At 43.3% G+C, this 22,780-nt stretch overlaps 1 protein-coding gene and 1 pseudogene across 10 annotated transcripts in view; both read right to left on the bottom strand.

Annotated features, from left to right (window-relative positions):
* KDM4C (lysine demethylase 4C) overlaps positions 1-22,780 on the bottom strand; it is a 421,337-nt gene that overhangs the window by 335,697 nt on the left and 62,860 nt on the right. The window lies entirely within an intron of this gene.
* On the bottom strand, positions 9,570-11,386 carry LOC129490406 (actin, cytoplasmic 1-like; annotated as a pseudogene).

Genomic DNA, 22,780 nt, shown 5'->3' on the forward strand with positions numbered 1-22,780 from the left:
AGGCCAGGAGTTCAAGACCACCTTGGGCAACATAGTGAGACCCTGTCTCTACAAAAAATTTTAAAATTAGCCAGGTGTGGTGCCTGGCGCCTGTAATCCCTGCTACATGGAAGGCTGACATGGGAGGATCAATTGAGCCCAGAAGGTCAAGGCTAGAGTGAGCCAGTGATTGCGCCACTGCACTCCTGCCTGCATGACAGAGCAAGACCCTGTCTCAATCAGTCAATCAATCAATGCATTCCTAAATCTTCAACGTCTCAACTAGGCCATCCTGGACTCTCTCTACAGTAACTGCACTCAGTCTCTGCAAAACTGAAGGGAACAACACAGCAACATGCCATGTTAGAAACCTTGAGAAATAATGAGCCATTTTCACTTACACAAAGAAATAATGCGAAAATCACAGTAGCTCAATTTTTCCCAAAATATTTCCAATGCAACATTAGAAATATGGGTCCTGGGCTGGGCGCAGTGGCTCATGCCTGTAATCCCAGCACTTTGGGAGGCCGAGGCAGGTGGATCACCTGAAGTCAGGAGTTCAAGACCAGCCTGACCAACATGGTGAAACCCCATCTCTACTAAAAATACAAAAATTAGCCAGGCGTGGTGGCACACACCTGTAATCCCAGCTACTCAGGAGGCTGAGGCAGGAGAATCACTTGAACCCGGGAGGCGGAGGTTGTGGTGAGCAGAGATCACGCCACTGCACTTCAGCCTGGGCAACAAAGCGAGACTCCATCTCAAAAAAAAACAAATATCAGTCCTATCAGATGCCAAGGTCGAAAAACTTTGTCCTCTTTAACTCTAGCTCTTAAGACAATCACAGTGCAACAGGCACCCCCAAAAGCACCCATAAGGAAACCTGTGTAACTTCGTTTAACTCTGCATTTCCCAGAAATCATTTGACCACGGAAGCTTGTTTGTATAACACATTTACATCACGTAAAACAGTGCTGTCTGGGATAACATATTAAAGGAAGCATTATGGTAGGCGGTTCCCTAAACACTGTAATGCAAATGTAAGTCAGTAAAACAAAAAAATTACTGTGACATCAGAGATGCATTTCAGAACCCGGGGTGTGTGAAGGGATGGCTGGAGTATGGTCACATTTATTGTCAAAGTACACATATTTAATTAGATTATGTCACCTAAAAATAAAAAGATAGTGTAAATTAGAAAAACTTAAAAGATATTTGTAAATGAAGATAGTCTAAAGGATTAAAACTAGGAAGACAAAAGAGAAGACTCAATCCAACTTTATAAAACTATAAAATGTACTGAAAAACAGAGAAAAAGCTTTTTTAAAAGTAGGTAAAGTTGATGGTTTATGCCTGTAATACCAGCACTTTGGGAGGCTGAGGCAGGAGGAACACTTGAGCCCAGGAGTTTGAGACGATCCTGGGCAATAAAGAGAGAGACCTCATCTCTACCAAAAATTTTAAAAAACGGCTGGGCGCGGTGGCTCACGCCTGTAATCCCAGCACTTTGGGAGGCCGAGGCGGGCGGATCACGAAGTCAGGAGATCGAGACCACTGTGAAACCCCGTCACTACAAAAAATATAAAAAAAAATTAGCCAGGCGTGGTGGCGGGTGCCTGTAGTCCCAGCTACTCGGGAGGCTGAGGCAGGAGAATGGTGTGAACCCAGGAGGTGGAGCTTGCAGTGAGCCGAGATCGCGCCACTGCACTCCAGCCTGGACGACAGAGCGAGACTCCGTCTCAAAAAAAAAAAAAAAAAAAAAAAAAAATTTTTTAAAAACAGCCGGGTATGGTGACACATGCCACAGGTCCCAGCTACTCAGGAGGTGGCTGAGGAGGGAGTTGAGGCTGCAATGAATCATGATTGTGCCCCTGCACTCCAGCCTAGGCAACAGAGTGAGATGTCTCAAAAAGAAAAAGATGGCATGTCCATCAAATAGTACAAAAAAGATTTTTTTTAGACAAAAAATAGATTATTAGTAAACTTTTGAAAACCGTGTCACTGCTGCACTCACGCGGCAAACAGTAAAATGGAATGAAGATTTTCAGTCTGAAAGAGTAACCCAGTATCAGAATAGCACCACACTGCACTGGAATCAAAAGTTCTCCAACCAAACGCTGGCTCCACCACTCACCAATTATGGGATCTGATGGTTTCTCAATGGCCTTTCATGGCAGAGCTATGCCCAGGGTTCAATGCTGCAAACTGGGCAACAAGAGGACTGTGGCTACCTTGAAAGGACCACAGGAAAAGTCCAGTCTTTCACTGAAACTGTTTTCAAGAAAATACATTATTCCTAGCAGAACTGGAGAAAGCCCTAAGGCTTCCCAATAGTACATAAATCCACACGTGCCTACCTTATAGGACAGTTGTAAAGAAAGGATTACAAAACACAAGTGAAAATATTTTGAAAAACTGCTTAAATTTTTCATTTTCAAAGATGGGGAGAGGGTTCAGACCACAGCTTTTTTGGGGGGCATCTTGACAGATTCACAGCCCATTCCACCTGAAAGAGGGCTGTCAGCATCCTGTTCCAAAGAGCACAGCAGGAGGCCAGGCACAGTGGCTCATGCCTGTAATCCCAGCACTTTGGGAGGCAGAGATGGGAGGATCAGCTGAGGTCAGGAGTTCAAAGCCAGCCTGGACAATATGGTGAAACCCCATCTCTATAAAAATACAAAAATTAGCCAGGCATGGTGGCACATGCCTATAATCCCAACTACTCGGGAGGCTGAGGCACGAGAATCACTTGAACCCCGGAGGCAGAAGTTACAGTAAGCCAAGACTGCACCACTATACTCCAGCCCGGGCGACAGAGAGAGACTCTGTCTCAGAAAAAAGAAAACAAAAAACAAAGAGTACAAGAGCACAGCAGGAAGTGGAGAGCTGAGTAATAAAGCAGGAATTGCAAACTCAGGTGCCCAAAGAGCCAGGTAGGTAACAGCAATTAGTGAAGGCAGCCAGGTATATGTCAAAAAAGGTGGCTATGGGGGTGATGTGTATTTGGAGACAACCTACTATCCTGCCTAAAGGAGACAGCCATTACCCAGTCACTGGGAATGCTGCCAGATTTTCTGATTTTTTTAAGCCCAAAATCCCAATTTTATGTGACATTAACCAACTTTTAAAAACATGTGGATCAGGCCTGGCGCAGTAGCTCACACCTGTAATCCCAGCACTTTGGGAGCCCGAGGTGGAGGGATCACTTGGGGTCAGTTCTAGACTACCCTGGTCATCACGGTGAAACTCCATCTCTACTAAAAATACAAAAAAAAATTAGCCAGGCGTGGTGGTGTGGGCCTGTAATCCCAGCTACTCGAGAGACTGAGACAAGAGAATCCCTTGAACCCAGGAGGCGGAGGTTGCAGTGAGCCAAGATCGCATGCCACTGCATTCCAGCCTAGGTGAGAGAACAAGACTCTGTCTCAAAAAAAAAAAAAAAAAAAGAAATGTGGATAAAAGAAAATACATCTGTGGCCCAATCTGCAAAAAATGTAGCAGGCATTAAAGAGTCCATACTTATTACAGTAATTGTAAAAGAATAAAGGAAGGAGGAGTTTTGGAGACAGGCTATAAATATGAAGTTAGCGGTTGTGCGCTTACTACTTTAAAATGAATCATGTATTTGTCCAACACTACATAGCTGTATCAGTTACTCCATAAATGCGTCCAGTAACTGGAGTGACACTATACACGTGGAAGGAACCTAACACGAATCCACTCTATAAGCAAGTTTTATCTCTCTGTTCCATGACCAATATGCAAATGGCCAAAGAAAAACAAAGTAAAATGGCAAAACACAAAGCCTGAGCAATTATGAAAACTGAATAACCAGCTCCAGGATAAGTGGGATCTAGCACAGTCCTGAACAAAACTGTGTAACTTCTTAAGAGAAGTCTCTGTGAGGCAGCAGAACGGCAGGGAGGGTCCGCTAGAACTTAGCCATTTGCCAGGCACAGGTGACGATTGTGTGAACTGCACCAAAGACGGCCTGATAATGCATTCTGCTTTGTCCACCAAGTGGAATAGCTATAGTCACTTGCCCACAAACCTGAGAAACTGCTACAATATCAACATGGAGACTGTGGAAGAAGCCCTAGATGATTACTGAAACACTTCCAACTGAACACACAAAACATGAAGATTTTCTTCACTCTGGCATATTTTAGGGGCTGCTTTCTCATTTGTTGTACATAAAAGCATAGTTAGCTACAGAAAAATTGAGAAACTGACACACAGGATTATTACTAATCATATTTTTATGTACTTTCCATATCATAGAAGAGGAAAAGTCTATATGAACCTTGTTCCCCAAAATTAGGTCAAAACCACTAACCTGTCACTCTCTCACTAAGTCTTTCCATATCTTCACAGTTATCACTCTATATTCCATCTTCAACAACATCCTTCCCATTTCCTGCTGTCACCCTCAGCACCTTCAATATTATCCTCATGTGGCTGATTTCCAGACAAAGCTATGAGCCCCCATCTTTCTCCTGAGTTTCAGTGCCACAGAGCCAACTCCAAGCTGGGCCAATAATGACCAACAAAAATTTTTGAAATGCAAGAATTCACAGGGGGAACTACCACTTCATTAGAAAATCCAATTATTAAAAAAAGAAGATCTGCCACCTAGATTCTGTAAGAATCTGAGAAAATACTGAAAGAACCTGTTAAAGACTCTCAAGTTTCCAGGTCTACCCCGTAACTTAATGAACTTATCAAAAAGAATATACAGATGGACAGGACTACAGTCTTTCTTCCACCACAAAAATGCCATCACCAAGTTACATTTAGATGTGCTCTTGGTCTTTCCAAGGGCTGACACAGCTAGCACCCATTTAAATTGCCTCTCTCAAAGCTTGCTAACTGTAGAGCTGGGGACATGTCTTCTACCTAACAACATGGCGTGCACCACCATCTCACATAGAATTGGAAACAAACAAGAGGTGGGATAACCCCTGTGCTAGGAAAACAAAAGCAAAACATCGTCTCATTTTACAGATGAAAGGAAGGTGCCCAGTCAGTAACTTACAGGACTCCTAGTTTGAAAATCAGAACAGAGGGCTGCACACGGTGGCTCATGCCTGTAATCCCAATGCTTTGGGAGGCCGAAGTGGGGGCGGATCACAAGGTCAGAAGTTTGAGACCAGCCTGGCCAATATGGTGAAACTCTGCCTCTACTAAAAACATAAAAATTAGCCAGGCGTGGTGGCAGACGCCTGTAGTCCCAGCTACTCGGGAGGCTGAGACAGGAGAATCACTGGAACCCGGGAGGCAGAGGTTACAGTGAGCCAAGATCCCGCCACTGCACTCCAGCCTGGGCAACAGAGCGAGACTCCGTCTCAAAAAAAAGAAAAAAGAAAAAGAGAAAATTAGAACAAAGGTCAGGTGCAGTGGCTCGTGCCTGTAATCCTAGCACTTCAGGAGGTCAAGGCAGGCAGATCGCTTGAGCCCAGGAGTTCAAGACTAGCCAGGACAACATAGCAAAACCCCATTTCTATGAAATACACAATAACTAGCTGGGCGTGGTGGCACGTGCCTGTAGCCCTAGCTACTCAGGAGGCTGAGGTGGGAAGAGCACCTTAGCCCGGGAGGTTGAGGCTGCAGTGAGCCATCACTGTGGCACTGCACTCCAGCCTGGGTGACACAGTGAGACCCTGTCTCCAAAAAAAAAAAAAAAGGAAATTGTAACAGAACAGTTAGTCTCCTCAACAGCAAATGTATCGCCTGTCCAGTACATCACAGCTCTTTGTAAACAATCCCTTCATAAATACTGGAATTGGTCTCATTTTTATATTTCAGCATTGTGACATGGTGTTTCTCATGAACCCATTACTATGCAGCTTTTTTTTTTTTTTTTTTGAGATGGAGTCTCACTCTGTCACCCAGGCTGGAGTGCAGTGGTGTGATCTCTGCTCACTGCAACCTCCACCTCCCAGGTTCAAGCGATTCTCCTGACCTCAGTCTCCTGAGTAGCTGGGATTATAGGCACATGCCACCATACCCAGCTAATTTTTATTTGTTTTAGTAGAGACAGGGTTTCACCATGTTGGCCAGGCTGGTCTCCTGACCTCAAGTAATCCTCCTGCCTCGGCCTCCGAAAGTGCTGAGATTATAGGCACGAACCACCGTGCCCAGCCACATGTCTTAATTTTTAAGTGTAAAAACACTTAAAAATTTAAAGTAAAAAACACTCATTTTTAAGAATTTTAAAAAGACAAATTTGGCCAGGCGCAGTGGCTCACACCTGTAATCCCAGCATTTTGGGAGGCCGAGGCAGGAGGATTGCTTGAGCCTGAGACTTTAAAACCAGCCTGGGTAACATAGTGGGACCCTATCTCTACTAGGAAAAAAAAAAAACTGGCCAGGTGTGGTGGCAAGCGCCTGTAGTCCCAGCTACTAGGAAAGTTGAGGTGGGGGAATGGTTTCAGCCCAGGAGGTCACGGCTGCAGGGAGCAATGATGGCGCGACTGCACTCTAGCCTGGGTAACCGAGTGAGACCCTGTATCAAAGGGAAAACAACAGACAAATTTATGCCTTTCCTCATTTGACTTGTATCATCCTGTTTTAGGACTCTTATCCAAGCCCACACTAGAAGACTGTGTCTTTAAAGAAAAGGCCATCCACCAACTCCACTACTGCGCTGGCAACTTAAAGCTAGGCTAATGTAAAATACTGCCACAAATTCATACAGCTGGAACATGCCCTTGAAGTTTCAAAGGTAACACGCATGGAGAAAAAATAAAATAAAATTTGGTTAGTTCTTTAAAGATTTCAAAATTCAATCCATTTCACACCATAATGTACAGTCTTTTCTCCATAAAAGAAAATAGTGCCTTCTAATAACTAAATTGAAAGCTCTGGTCTACACTTTAAAATAGACTGAGGATTTCCCTGGATCTTCACACAGTGAGATTAGATCCATATGGAGTACATTTTGCTTATAGCTAATTATAATGTTTGACATGATAGCTTTTTTTGCTTCTTCTTTCTAAAAATGTATTACATTCCCTAAATATTTTAAAACAAACTACTTTCCCTTTTGCATTTTTATACACCAAATACCTACGATTTTACAGCACTGCTTTCTGTTTTAGAATTCTCAACAACAACCATCATATAGCAAGTTTTGAAAGAAACAAAATAATTCTGCAGTGAAAGTGCCACATAAAAAGACAAAGGCAAATATGAGTACAAAAAGGACAGAGGAAAAAGGGGGAAAATGTCCAGTCAAATAAAAGACTGCAGTGAGCTTGAGACTCCCACCTTGAGTCTAGACTACTGATAGTGTGAAGTTAATGGAGTTTCCTGGTTCCAGGCAGAAATAACTCCAGTCCTCTTGGGAGAAAAGAACCATACATTTAGATCCAGAATTATTCCACAAATTAAGATCAAGCCTACACATACAAGCAAAGATCACTGTGCATACCGGGAAGAAAGCCAATACTGCAGAGAGATAGTGGAAATAACAAACGAATTGTTCAGACCAGCCCCTCAAGCACGACCACCAATATTAAATTGTCTTATTCTGTCGTCAAGGAATAAGAAATGTTTAAAGAAATAAAAGATGGAATCGCTAAGACAAGCAAAGAAAAATATTTGGAATGTCCAGTCCAACCTGAAGGAGAGGTGAACTCCTAGAAAAGAAATACATCATTATTAAACTAAAAACTCACTGAAAGAGTTAAATAAGAGAAACAGTTAACCAGTATTAACAAGCAAGAAAAGTAGTTAACCAGAATATAATATTTAGGACATTAACATAGTACAGTACAGAAATACAGTGAGATTGAAAGTCTGAAAGGTAAGTTAAGCAATACTGAGGATAGAATATGCAACATTCTAAGACAGAATCTAATCAGTCCAGGAACAATGAGAAATACAAAAAAACTAAATAAATTAGTAAAAATCTATTAAAATTAAAATTAAGACAGTTGTTCATTAAAAGACACTGTAAATAAGACAAACAAAATAGTGAAAAGAATAGCCACAACTGGAGCAAATAATTCAACAAATATAAATGGGATAGTTTTGGTATCCAGAATACATAAAGAATTCCAAATAAAAAAAAAGCCAAAAGATCTAACAGCAAAATAGAGGACAGTTCATAAAGACAGGAATATGAATGGCCGATAAAGACATGAAAAGATATTCTAAGCCATTCTTAATCAGAGAGGTGCAAATTCACGTAACATATTTTATAGGCACAAGAATGACATCAAGTAGTAAGATATTAAGTGTGAAGACTGGATCAGCATGAAGAAGCTTTTAAAGCTGATGGAAATGTTCTGCGACTAGACTGGTGATGGCTGCACGAAAATCACTGAAGTACACACTTAAAATGGGTGAATTTTGTATTGTATAAATTATAGCTCAATAAAGCTGTCCTAATAATGATTATAAGTTGGGCAGAGTAGCACATGCCTGTAATTGTAATAGTTTGGAAGGCTGAGGCAGGCGATCACTTGAGTCCAGGAGTTTGAGATAAGCCTGGGCACCATGGCGAAACCCCATCTAGACAAAAAATACAAAAATTAGTCGGGTATGATGGTGCAAGCTTGTGGTCCCTGCTACTCAGGAGGCTGAGGTGGGAGGATCACTTGAGCCCAAGAATCTGAGGTTACAGTGAGCCAAGATCACACCACTGCACTCCAGCCTGGTTGACAAACAAAGTGCAGTGGCTGTCTCAAAAAAACAAAAATGATATACAGTGCTAAAGGAATATAAAGTGATACAAACTCTTAGAAAAGCAATTCAACAGTATCTGGTAAAGTTAAACACTCTATGAGCCCGCATTTCCATTCCTACGTAAATATCTTCGAGAAACTTTTACACAGGTAGATCAGGTACCATGCATGGGATGTGTTCATAGCAGCAGTATTTATTTTTAAAAAAAAGAAAGAAAATGTTCACTGGCAGCAGAATAAAAAAAAGTTGTATATTCACAGAGTAGAATATTATACAGCAAAGAAAATGAATGAACATTATAATAGCTTACAAAATAATATGGATCAACTGGGAAATACTGTTAGGTGAAAAATATCAAAGACCCAGAAAACTACATAAAGTGATACTATTTTTAATAAGGTCAAAAATAAGTCAAACTAAACATATTGTGTTAAAATATGTGCATGCATGAGAAAACTATTTTTTACAAGGCAAAAAATCAAACACAAAATTCAGGCCACCCCAGAGTGATGGGGGTGGCACAGCAGGAAAGGACTAAAGAAGAGTGGTCCCTGAGCAGTGCTGCTAATGTTGTAGTTGTTGACTGCATGGTGAGTTTGCAATATTCAAAATCATTATGCTTTAAAACTTAAATATGTCGTACACATATGATCAAATATTAGATTTCGACAAGCTGATTTGTTTATTTATTTTTTTGAGGCAGAGTCTTGCTCTGTCCCCCAGGCTAGAGTGCAATGGCACGATCTTGGCGCACCATAACCTCCGCCTCCCATTTTTTTGTAGAGATGGGGTTTCACCGGGTTGGCCAGGCTAGTCTCGAACTCCTGACCTCAGGTGATCCGCCCGCCTCAGCCTCCCAAAGTGCTGGGATTACAGGCGTGAGCCACTGTGCCCAGCGATTTTTTTTAAGGTGTGCACTTTTATTCAACTGGTCTCAAGTCAGTGTACAGGTAATCCCTGGCTGCCTATACCCACTCCAAGGGAAACCAAAAGCCTTCATACATCTCAAGCTGGGGGGACAAAAGAGGGGGCCACGAAGGCTGATCATTCAAAATAAAACAAACTTAAAAAGTATTAAGGCAAAAATTTTAAAAAATTTGCATTACCTAATTTACAAGAAACCTCCCCTATGTGGACTCGGAAGAGGACTAGGCCATTCTCCTTAGACAAAGCGGGGTGGCTTTTAGGAGGGCAAACAGCTTCCTGTAACAATGCATCTCATGATATTTGGAATGACTATTAAAAAAAAGAACAATGTACAAACAAGAAACAAAGTCCTCGGCCACATTGTAGAACTTTGGGGGACGTTCACTCCAACCGACTGCTGTCACCTTCACCGTTCCAGTACTTAAATCCTGAGTCAAGCCAAACAAAACAAAAACAAAAACAAAACAAAACAAAAAAACAAATAAAGCCATGCCAATCTCATCTTGTTTTCTGCACGTTAGGTTTTGTTAAGAAAGGGTGTAACACAACTAAGTCACAGTCTGCCTAGAAGCATTTGGAGGATGGACGATGGAGCCAGACTCATCATACTCCTGCTTGCTGATCCACATCTGCTGGAAGGTGGACAGCGAGGCCAGGATGGAGCCGCCAATCCACACAGAGTGCTTGAGCTCGGGAGGAGCAATAATCTTGATCTTCATCGTGCTGGGCGCCAGGGCGGTGATCTCCTTCTGCATCCTGTTGGCAACGCTAGGCTACACGGTGGTGCCGCTAGACAGCACTGCATTGGCGTAAAGGTCTTTGTGGATGTCCACGTCACACTTCATAATGGAGTTGAAGGTAGTTTCATGGATACCACAGGATTCCATGCCCAGGAAGGAAATCTGGAAGAGTGCCTCAGGACAGCAGAACTGCTCGTTGCCGATGGTGATGACCTGGCCGTCAGGCAGCTCGTAGCTCTTCTCCAGGGAAGAGCTGGAGGCCGCCATGGCCATCTCCTGCTCGAAGGCCAGAGCGACATAGCACAGCTTCTCCTTGATGTCATGCACGATATCCCACTCAGCCGTGGTGGTGAAGCTGTAGCCGTGCTCGGTAAGGATCTTCATGAGGTAGTCAGTCAGGTCCTGGCCAGCCAGGTCCAGATGCAGGATTGCATGGGGGATGGCATACCCCTCGTAGATGGGCACACTGTGGGTGACCCCGTCACCAGAGTCCATCACGATACCAGTGGTACAGCCAGAGAAGTACAGGGACAGCACGGGCTGGATGGCCATGTACATGGCTGGGGTGTTGAAGGTCTCAAACATGATCTGGGTCATCTTCTCGTGGCTGGCCTTAGAGTTCAGGGGGGCCTCGGTCAGCAGCATGGGGTGCTCCTCGGGAGCCACACACAGCTCCTTGTAGAAGGTGTGGTGCCAGATCTTCTCCATGTTGTCCCAGTTGGTAACGATGCCATGCTCGATGGGGCACTTCAGGGTCAGGATGCCTCTCTTGCTCTACGCCTCCTCACTCACATGGGAGTCCTTCTGACCCATGCCCACCATCATGCCCTGGTGCTTGGGGTGCCACACGATGAAGGGGAAGACGGCCCGGGGGTCATCGTCGCCTGCGAAGCCAGCCTTGCACATGCCGGAACCGTTATCAACGACGGGCGTAGCAATATCATCATCTATGGTGAGCTGGCAGCGGGTGTGGACAGGCAGCAGAGCAGCGAGGGCCAGGGTCTGTGCTCAAGGGGCAGACACGGTCTTGGCCAACAAGATGATTTTTAAAATCATGACAAAGAGACTATCGGCCAGACGGGGTGGCTCATGCTGTAACCTCAGCACCTTGGGAGGCCAAGGCGAGCAGATTGCTTGAGCTCAGGAGTTCGAGATCAGCCTGGGCAACATGGCAAAACCCTGCCTCTACTAAAAATACAATTACCTGGGCACGGTGGCGCATGCCTGTAGTCCCAGCTTTTTGGGAGACTGAGGCACCAGAACTGCTTGAACCCAGAAGACGGAGGTTGCAGTGAGCCGAGACTGCACACTGCACTCCAGCCTAGGTGACAGAGCAAGACTGTCTTTAAAAAAAAGACTACCTCTTGAGTCATATCCCATGAGGCCACTTTTGTCCTGGCACCGCACACAGCAGGATCTTACTGACAAGAAGATAGTGGTGTATTTCTCAAAAACAACAGAGGCATTTTCTTTTTTTTTTTTTTTTTTTTTTTTTGAGACGGAGTCTCGCTGTCGCCCAGGCTGGAGTGCAGCGGCACGATCTCGGCTCACTGCAGGCTCCGCCCCCCCGGGGTTCACGCCATTCTCCTGCCTCAGCCTCCTGAGTAGCTGGGACTACAGGCGCCCGCCAACACGCCCGGCTAATTTTTTGTATTTTTAGTAGAGACGGGGTTTCACCTTGTTAGCCAGGATGGTCTGGATCTCCTGACCTCGTGATCCTCCCGTCTCGGCCTCCCAAAATGCTGGGATTACAGGCGTGAGCCACCGCGCCCGGCCTACAGAGGCATTTTCTTAAGCAGTGACTCCTAAACAAACATTCTTCATGGCTCTCACAGATGTCAAAAAGTATAAATTGCTGGGCTGCAGGTTGGACAAACTTAAAATGGCAACTGCAGAACAGAACTCTTTACAATTCTCTTGGTCAGAATCAGCTAGTGAATAACTATCTCATTAAGGCCTGGAGACTTCTGTCTTACTTAGCTTTAGTACTGCCACCTGCAGCAGCTAACACTGATTCAGTACATACCAGGGAGCAGGCCCTGTAAGAGGTGTTTTATTTATGTCACCTCATTTTGTCCTGCCAGCTAAACACTACTATCAACTATTATCAACACTGTTTTATAAATGAGGGGACTGCAGCAACGACAGATAACTTGCCAAGACCTCGCAGCTCATAATCACACGGCCGGAGTTCAAGGGTGAGAATGAAATTCTAACCCATGCTGGCTCTACTGTTTCTGAAGCCACGTGGCCAAACGATAAACCAGAAAGTCAACTCCGATTACACGCTTTTTATATAATCAGGGAGGGAGAAACTTCCCTCTATCTCCCAATACCTAGGAAAGTCAGTACTTTGGTAACTACACTTTCTATTTTTTTAAAAGACTCCCTGTCAAGATGTTTTAGAAAATACTAGCATACAGGAAGTGCAGGATATACTCACAGATATGCATTCTATTTTTTAAAAAAACACAGGCTAAATAGAAATATTAATTTTATTTCACATAATGACAGATGGCTCTTGTAGAAAATCCTAAAGGGGACCCAAACCATATGAAGCCCCCCTTTAAAGGAGACCAATTATCTCAACATTTACTAAAATAGTCATATCCCATGCTCAGAACCGTCAAGGTACTTTTACGTATGAAAAATTTAAAACACAATAATCTATACTACTTTACGGCCAGGCACAGTGGCTCATGCCTATAATGCCAGCACTTTGGGAGGCCGAGGCAAGCAAGATCACCTAAGGTCAGGAGTTCAAGACCAGCCTGGCCAACATGGTGAAATCCCATCTCTACTAAAAAAAAAATACAAAAATTAGCCGAGCATGGTGGTGGGTGCCTATAATCCCAGCTACTACAGAGGCTGAGGCAGGAGAATCTCTTGAACTCAGAAGGCAGAGTTTGCAGTGAGGTGAGATTGTGCCATTGCACTCTAGCTTGGGCGACAATAGCAAAACTCCATCTCCATAAAAAAAAAAAAAAAAAAAAGGCCAGGTACAGTGGCTCACGCCTGTAATCCCAGCCCTTTGGGAGGCCGAGGCGGGTGGATTACGTGGTCAGGAGATCGAGACCATCCTGGCTAACATGGTGAAACCCGTCTCTACTAAAAATACAAAAAGTTAGCTGGGCGTCGTGGCGGGTGCCTGTCATCCCAGCTACTCGGGAGGCTGAGGCAGGAGAATGGCGTGAACCCGGGAGGCAGAGCTTGCAGCGAGCTGAGATCGCGCCACTGCACTCCAGCCTGGGTGACAGAGCAAGACTCCGCCTCAAAAAAAAAAGAAAAAGAATAATCTATACTACTTTATTCATATTTTCTAGACTATTAAGCTCCTTGACAAATTCAACTTTTTTTTTTTTTTTTTGAGACGGAGTCTCACTCTGTTGCCCAGGCTGGAGTGCAGTGGCACGATCTCGGCTCACTGCAAGCTCCGCCTCCCGGGTTCACACCATTCTCCTGCCTCAGCCTCCCAGGTAGCTGGGACTACAGGCTCCCACCACCACGCTCGGCTAATTTTTTGTATTTTTTTAGGAGAGACGGGGTTTCACCCTGTTAGCCAGGATGCTCTCAATCTCCTGACCTTGTGATCCGCCCACCTCGGACTCCCAAAGTGCTGGGATTACAGGCATGAGCCACCGCACCCTGTCGACAAATTCAACTCTTTAAAGTATATATAATACATTATAACACAGCATCTCAAAGTCATCATGTCTTATAATAAGCTTTTATGGCAGAGACTGCCTAAGTACTCAGGATCTAGTTTCGCCTTCCTTACTAATGGACCTCGTTTAATTGAAAGAGCAATATAGCTGAATGAAAACTGCATTTCCAGCTTCTCTTGCAGCTAAGGATGGTCATAGTACAGGTTTCTTTCTGGCCAACAAAAGGTGATCGGTCATCACTGAGTAGGGCTTCCAGGAGAGAGCTTTGAAGGACTACTTCAGCAGGCACAAGCCCTTTGTGCCCTTCACTCTTCCTCCCTCTTCCTTCCTTGAGACATTCAGACACGATTATTAGGCTCAGGCATCTACCAGGAAAACATGAGGGTAAAGATCTCATCATAGGCTGGGTGCGGTGGCTTACACCTGTAATCCCAGCACTTTAGAGGCCGAGGTTGCTGGATTACCTGAGGTCAGGAGTTCAAGACCAGCCTGGCCAACATGGTGAAACCCCATCTCTACTAAAAATACAAAAATTAGCTGGGCGTGGTGGCACACGCCTGTAATCCCAGTTTACTGGGGAGGCTGAGGCAGGAGAATTACTTGAGCCAGGGAGACGGAGGTTGCAGTGAGCCAAGACCATGCCACTGCACTCCAGCCTGGACGACAGAGTGAGGCTCCATCTCAAAAAAAAAAAAAAAAAGATCTCATCGTAAAGAAAGCAGAAGAATTGGGAGGAGTATGGGTCTATAATGACATCATAGAACCAACACACTGGCCCTAGGCTACTTACCTCAAATTTTTACATGAAAGAAAACTAAATGCCCAATTTGTTTCAGCCACTGATTCTGAGGTCTTTATTACCGGCAGCAGAATAATGTCTGACTGATATATTTCTTCGTTAGTAAACAAATCCACAGATCCCCGCTTCCCCCACTGACTAATGGATTAAAATAAGAAAAAAACATAACAGAGTCTATGACACTAATGTTATCTAATAAAAGGAAAAGTGAGTACCACTTAATTCTTGAATGGTAGCAAAGCATGGGCTGTACTTGAGCCTTTTCTTAACCACTAATACCCGGAAAATCCCAGTTTAAATAAAGAATATACCTGTTCTTCCCAATTCCTCTACACTACTCTGTGATTTTTCCTTCAGTTTCTCCCAGTTGTTTGTTTTTTCCACCTTGCTTCATTTTTCTCTACAGCTGCTATCTCTTAAAGCAATGTCAGATTTAACACACTCTCATAACACATGGCAGAGGGCTGGTGCTATTGAGTTTCCCTTTTATTCTTCATAAAGAAAAACAGCCTAAGGTACTTCCAGTGGCCTCATTTTCATTCTTCATTCTTCACAGAATAAAATTCTGGATCATACACATAGGCACATTATTCCTTCAATGGAAAAGGAAAACTAACAATAATTCTCCTGAATATTAAACTATACTTCATCATTATAGGACATTTGGAAAGTAAACTTTAAAATATCAAATATATAAATCTGCAAAGAAGAGAAAACCATTTTATCATTTTAATGACATCTTGCTCTTAAAAACTTGTTGTAACTAGCATGTATTTAGAATCAGACTCCTGGCATTCATGACTCTTAACTCTGCACCAGTGACCCCCCCAAAAGCCCACTGACAGCTGGTGACTTATTCTGAGGAAACCATGCTAGGATGCTGGGGTGTGGGAAGCAGCTCCACGACCTCCCTCATCTCAGCCAGACCTGCTGCTCTCTACCCTTGGGCAAGTGAATGAATTATGAGGGAGATTGTAAGCAATACTGGAAATCCAGAGTGGGCATTCCAAAACCTTGGAGATATATCTATACATGGTTATCCTGGTTTCCTCACATACCATTGTGTTACAAACATTTTCTTTTTTTTTCTTTTTTTTTTTTTTGAGACGTAGTCTCGCTCTGCCGCCCAGGCTGGAGTGCAGTGGCACAATCTCGGCTCACTGCAAGCTCCACCTCCCGGGTTCACGCCATTCTCCTGCCTCAGCCTCTCCGAGTAGCTGGGACTACAGGCGCCCACCACCATGCCCGGCTAATTTTTTGTATTTTTAGTAGAGACAGGGTTTCACCGTGGTCTCAATCTCCTGACCTCGTGATCCGCCCGCCTTGGCCTCCCAAAATGCTGGGATTTCAAGCCTGAGCCACCACACCCAGCACAAACATTTTCTTAACAAATTTTATTTTACGTATTACTTCATGGCTTTAACAATTTGTATCCGTATTTCTCCTTTGTGACATGTAAGTTGTTTTACATTTTTTGCTGTAATAAGGAAAACACTAAAAAGAATTTTGGTACAGAAACATTGCCCCATATTTTTGATCATCTGTAAAACAGATTCTAGGAGAAGGTGTAGATGAATGGTTCCTTTCTGAGAAGAATTACTTGAATCTTTCTACTCTATTTATAAATTCCCCCTAGAAAAAAAACACAGGCTTTTATATCTTAAAAAATTATAATAAAGATGAAATCTAGATTATCTTCATATTCCTTTTTGTGAAATGGAAAACAAAGCAGGCCCAAAGCAGGAACTGGGCTTCCAATAGATACACCTTATCAAAGCCCTTCTGTAAACCTGCAGGCAAGGCTGGGCTGCAGGGGAAATGCCCTTCTGACCAGCAGAGGCCTCAACAGACACCAATTCAAGACAGGAAGAGCTCCAGAGTGTCCAGAGTATACAAGCTCTAACCATCCTTCCTGGTGACTATCTGAAAGAGTAGAGAGAGAATAGGAAAGGGGGGTCTCCCAGCTCTGCCACTAAGTAGGAGTCATCTAGGATAAACCCTAACATTCAGTCTGAGCTTCCTTATCTATCAATGTGTTGACTATTATAGCAGATGATCTCCAAAGTTTTTTCCAGCTGAAATTGTCAATGACTTTATGTTCACCAGCCAAATTCAGCACTAAAACTCTCACTTTTCACCTCTGAGTTTCATGTTCTTTCTCCTTTAGTAATTCTCACTGAATACTCACTGCTGTGTCCCTAATACTTTCCCACAGAAATCTGCCCCTCTAGGCATGCCAATCATCCAGAACTCACAAAACAGGCTCAGCTTCCTCATCCCTCACATTGCTCACCATGCCTAATGTTCATAATGCCCTGTATTCTCACTACAATCTTGTGGACTTTGCCAGTGCCCAGTAATCTTCACCTCTTTACACTCCTACTGTGCATGGTATTCATGCCATCCACCAGGCTTCTGCCTGTATAGTGTGTGTTGTTTATCCCTCAGGGAAACCATTCATGACTCTCAAGCTAACCAGTAAGCTTCTTGCACTGGCCAACACCCACCATTGCTGACACGTCTCAAAACCATCGATCACTCAGAGTGATTCTCCACACATATTTGTTGATTTAAGAATTTACTAGTTTACATTTAAGTATATTTCAACTGTGAAGTTTAACAGTTGAGAGGTAAAGAGAACAGTGAAAAGAGAAATGGCCAATTCTACTCACATCGTATCCAACCCAATTTTTTTTTCCTGAGACGGAGTTTCGATCTTGTTGCCCAGGCTGGAGTGCAATGGCGCCATCTCGGCTCACGCCAACCTCCACCTCCCTGGTTCAAACAATTCTCCTGCCTCAGCCTCCTGAGTAGCTGGGATTACAGGCATGTGTCACCACGCCCGGCTAATTTTATATTTTTTAGTAGAGACGGGGTTTCTCCACGTTGGCCAGGTTGGTCTCGAATTCCCGACCTCAGGTGATCCACCCACCTCAGCCTCCCAAAGTACTGGGATTACAGGCATGAGCCACCACACCTGGCCCCAACTCAAAATTTTTAAACTATGTCTGACAGAAGATCAGACGGTCTCTACATGAACATTCCAAGGTCAGTATTTCCTTACTTCAAGTGGCAGCCCGATCTGCTCTGGGGCAGATGTATTCCTTAGAAACTTATTCCAGAGATGGCCGGGCGCAGTGGCTCACGCCTGTAATCTCAGCAGTTTGGGAGGCCGAGGCGGGCAGATCACGAGGTCAGGAGATCGAGACCAGCCTGTCTAACACGGTGAAACTCCGTCTCTACCAAAAATACAAAAAATTAGCTGGGCTTTGTGGTGGGCACCTGTAGTCCCAGCTATTCGGAAGGCTGAGACAGGAGAATGGCCTGAACCTGAGAGGCGGAGCTTGCAGTGAGCTGAGATCACGCCACTGCACTCCAGCCTGGGCAACAGTGCGAGGCTCCATCTCAAGAAAAAAGAAACTTATTCCAGAGACAGACTGAATTTTCCCACAGTGATCCCACCTAACCTTCTTACTTGCACCATTCTCAAGGGCAACAACCACATGGGCTTTAACTGCTCTTCCAGCAACAATTCCTGCACCATCCCAGCTGTGCTGCTCTGGCAACACCCCTCTGAAAACACAGCTTCCAGAATTAACGGAAACATTCTGGATGCAATGTGACCAATAAAGCTGTCCTTCCATCACATCCCCTGTCTGGATGACAACTTTTGGGGTCATGCAAGCTGACTTGCTTCACTAAAGAGCAGCCATAACATGCTAGCAGATAAATGAGCTGTGATTACCTAGAAGCCTTATTTCACAGAACTAAAACCTGAAAGTCACAATCCTACAAGCCAATAGCTCTCTCTCTGCGTCAAAACTTGTCTAGGATGACATGTTTGCCTTGGATGTGAAATTTAGGCAGTTAGTGTTCTGGCTTTGAACGATTTGTTATTTCAAAGTAAATGATATCCTGACATGATAAAAATACAAAATGGAAAGGAACTCTCCTGGTGACTCAAACCGTTTAAACTGTTTTACCTCATTTGGAAAGCCACAGCCTGAAATAAATTTGCTGTCCAAGAGCACCATCTGGTGGATGAAGGTATTTAAGCTACCCCATTGAGGGAAGAGGGAAAAAAAGTCTATAGGTTAAATGCCACTATGTCTAACAACTAGGTGTGAAAAGATTCCCATGCCTCACCAATAGGTTTATTATAAAGGAGCTATTGATTTGACAAAATTCTAACACAAAAGAAATCTGGAACTGACAAAAATTCACTATCATTGAATTTAGTTCATCTTCTTAAATATTGCTTATCATAAAGTAAACATTTCTGAGCTGGAAGGAACGAGAGAGAGCGGTTAATTCAATTTTTTCCCCTCGTAGATGAAAATTCTGAGGAAAACACAGAGCTTTCCTGAAAGTAACAGCTAGGAATGGCAGACATTGATTATACACGAAAACAGGTCAAATATTCTGTGCTGTTTAATAAAGTCTTCTATCTCAAGAAGCTGCAGAAGAAAGGCAGAAAATGGGGCAGTGCGTGTCTGTGCAAGGTGCCACTCTCTCAGGTTAGCAGTGATCTGGCCACCCACTGTGGACTGTGCCCTGCCCCACACTGACCAACACAAGATCAGGAGCTGTCATACTCTCCCTCCTCCACCCACCCACATCCTTCGTGTTAGATTTGCTTTCCTCTACCTGTGAAAACCATCCTGCCAATAATAACAATAAAAATAAGATACATTTTCTTTTTTTTTCTTTTGAGATGGAGTTTCACTCTGTCGCCCAGGCTGGAGTGCAGTGGTGCGATCTCAGCTCATTGCAACCTCTGCCTCCCAGGTTCAAGCGATTCTCCTGCCTCAGCCTCCCCAGTAGCTGGGACTACAGGTCCCTGCCACCATGCTTGGCTAATTTTTTGTACTTTTAGTAGAGAAGGGTTTCATCATGTTGACCAGGCTGGTCTTGAACTCCTGACCTCAGGTGATCCACCCACTTTGGCCTCCCAAAGTGCTGGGATCACAAGCATAAGCCACCGCGCCCGGCCAAATAAGATAAATTTTCAATCATCTTGTTGAAGAACATCTATTATCGTGGGAAAGCATTCACAATGGGTCAAACAAAAGGGGGATAAAACTGTTCATTGTACCACAAAATTTTTTAAACATGCAATTATGGAGAATTCGTAGAGAAAAAACAATGGAAGGAAATATACAGAACAGTTTTGACAGCTGTTTTCTCTGAATGCCAAGATTATGAATGATTTTCATTTTCTCTATGTAATACCTTCCCATATTTTTCATATGTAATGTCTATATTAACAAAAACTTTTACCTTAAAGTGGTGTAATTTATAGATTATCAAGAAAACTAAAAACAAAATGGAAAGAGTAGGACACCAACCACCCACCCACCTAGTACAAGCATAGCAAAAAAAAAAAAAAAAAACTTCCCCAGCTCAAGGAGAAATATATCATATAAGACATTTATATTTTTTTGTATTAAGATTCTCCACAAGGCCAGGCACAGTAGCTCATGCCTGTAATTCCATAACTTTGAGAGGCGGAGGCAGGAAGATCACTTGAAGCCAGAAGTTTGAGATCAGCCTGGGCAATATAGTGAAATCCCGTCTCTACAAAAAATACAAAAAATTAGCTGGGCATGGTGGCGCACACGTGTAGTCCCAGCTACTCAGTAGGCTGAGGTGGAAGGATCACCTGAGCCTGGGAGGTGGAGGCTGCAGTGAGCCGTGATTGTGACACTGCACTGCAGGCTGTGCAATGGAGTGAGACCTTGTCTTAAGAGAGAGAGAAATAAATTTAAAAAAGATTTGCCACAATATTTTTCAAACTGTTTTAAATTTTCTATCACTTTTCCATCAATAAATACCTGAAGATAACAAAAGCAATAGGCCAGCAAATTAATATTAAAGAAAAATCTTGGAGGTACAATTTATTTAAAATATTTTCTATATTTTGAGATGCAGAGACATGAGTTCACACGGTGTCCACTTGTAAAATTTTGCCTGGTTTATAAGACAAAACAGAGGACATGAGGTGCCCCAAAGAACTCCATGGCTTCCAGTTTGAGAACCACTGTCTCTGAAGGCGATTCGTTCTTTGAGAAACATATCAGAAATTCAGTTACCTGAAGGCCAATAAATAAAGATGGAACACAGTTACCTTGCCCTAAGATCTCTGCATTATGTATGTGCAATAGGTAAGTCATCTTTTGCTAAGTATCTTACAGAAGCAGTTGTCAAGGTGTTTTCTGAGGACCACAGGAAGACACGCAGACCGTCAGAGGGTCTGTGACATCAAAACTATTTTCAAAATTATACCAGAACATTAGTATTTGCCTTTTTCACTCTCGTGTGTATAGAGTTTTCCAGAAGCTATAGGACATATGACCTTATAACAGATTAAATGTAGAAGCTGATATAAAAATCCAGCTATCTTTTTTTTTTTTTTTTGAGACCGAGTTTCACTCTGGTTGCCCAGGCTGGAGTGCAATGGCACTATCTCAGCTCACTGCAACCTCTGCCTCTCGGGTTTGAGCAATTCTCTTGCCTCAGCCTCTTGGGTAGCTGGGACTACAGGTGCATGCCACCACGCCCGGCTAATTTGTTTGTATTTTTAGTAGAGACGGGGTTTCACCATGTTGACCAGGCTGGTCTCGAACTCTTGACCTCAGGTGATCCACCCGCCTTGCCCTCCCCAAGTGCTGGGATTATGGGTGTGAGCCACCGTACCTGGCCACAATCTTCTATTGAGCTAGACATAAGAGATTTGAAAAATGTAAAATAATGTGACTCTTCTTACTAATTTTTCAATTGGGGAAATGCAGTCGCCTTTTCTTTTTCTGTCTGCTCCTCTCTACCCTGTAGTCACCTTGTATAAAATAATGTATGTTGATATGTAATGGACTGTTTTAATGAATTAAATAATTTTTAAATATTCTCTTAATTTCCTTTTTTTTTTTTTTGAGACGGAGTCTTGCGTGAGCCACCACACCCGGCCTTAATTTCTAATACAATAATAAAGAATAGATATAACCTCCTTAAATGAAAGTTACTTGAGGTTCACAATAATTATTACGATTGTAACAGGGCCTTAAGACTGAAAGTTCGAGAACTACTGTCTTGGAGTAATAGAGTTCAGAAAAATGCACACTGGGGAAGGTCACCTGAACCCTCTTCACCCTCCCCAAGCCTCTTGCTGTAACCAGACCATCTTGTTGCAGTCTGTTATTAGATCACAATATTTTTCACAGCTATTTTTCCAATGCCATGCACTCATCAGACCCTATGCTAGAGACTGGAGCTAGAGAGTACATGAGAAATGACACCTGTCACCAATGAACTCAGAGTCTACTGCAGAAGAAATAGCCACGGAAAGAAATATCACAAAAATAAATACAAGTAACCTTCATCCTCTGTTACCATTTTCCAAATATTTGCTATAATTTTTTTACCCAATATTCACTGTCCAAATCAGACTCTCTATGATGGTGTCCACCAACAGAACTGTTTCAGCTGTATACAAACCTAGGTCAGAGAATACAGTCTGCAGCTAAGTTGTATCTCAGATGTTTTCCCAAAAGGATTATGTCTAGTGCCCATATTAAATGTATCGGCATTACTGCTGTCATCTTCCCATCAGTATGAGTGAAAATGTCTCCTGAAAAAGTAGAAAAACCCAAGGAGAGAGTAAGTGAGCATATAAGACCTACAGAAGCCTACAAAGAGTTGGAAGTGATGGCGCTTACTGAAGGAAGGAGGCCCATCAGATATTAACTTGACACGTCCCAATCTCTTCAACATAGCAGAGTTGCTCCTGAAGAGCTTCACCATGTGACTCAAGATTTTGAAAAACTAGAGAAATTCCTTTTGCAGTGGACTCATAGCCATTCTCAGGGTAGGAGACCAATGATTATTTCCTGGTACAGGAGAGGGTGGGGGACACCTTTGGAGATCTGGAGGCAGCAGCAACGAAGGAGCAACATGATTCAATGAAGGAGCTGAGTTTCAAAGCA

The sequence above is a fragment of the Symphalangus syndactylus genome, chromosome 9 (genome assembly GCF_028878055.3).
Source record: "Symphalangus syndactylus isolate Jambi chromosome 9, NHGRI_mSymSyn1-v2.1_pri, whole genome shotgun sequence".
Lineage (NCBI taxonomy): Eukaryota > Metazoa > Chordata > Mammalia > Primates > Hylobatidae > Symphalangus > Symphalangus syndactylus.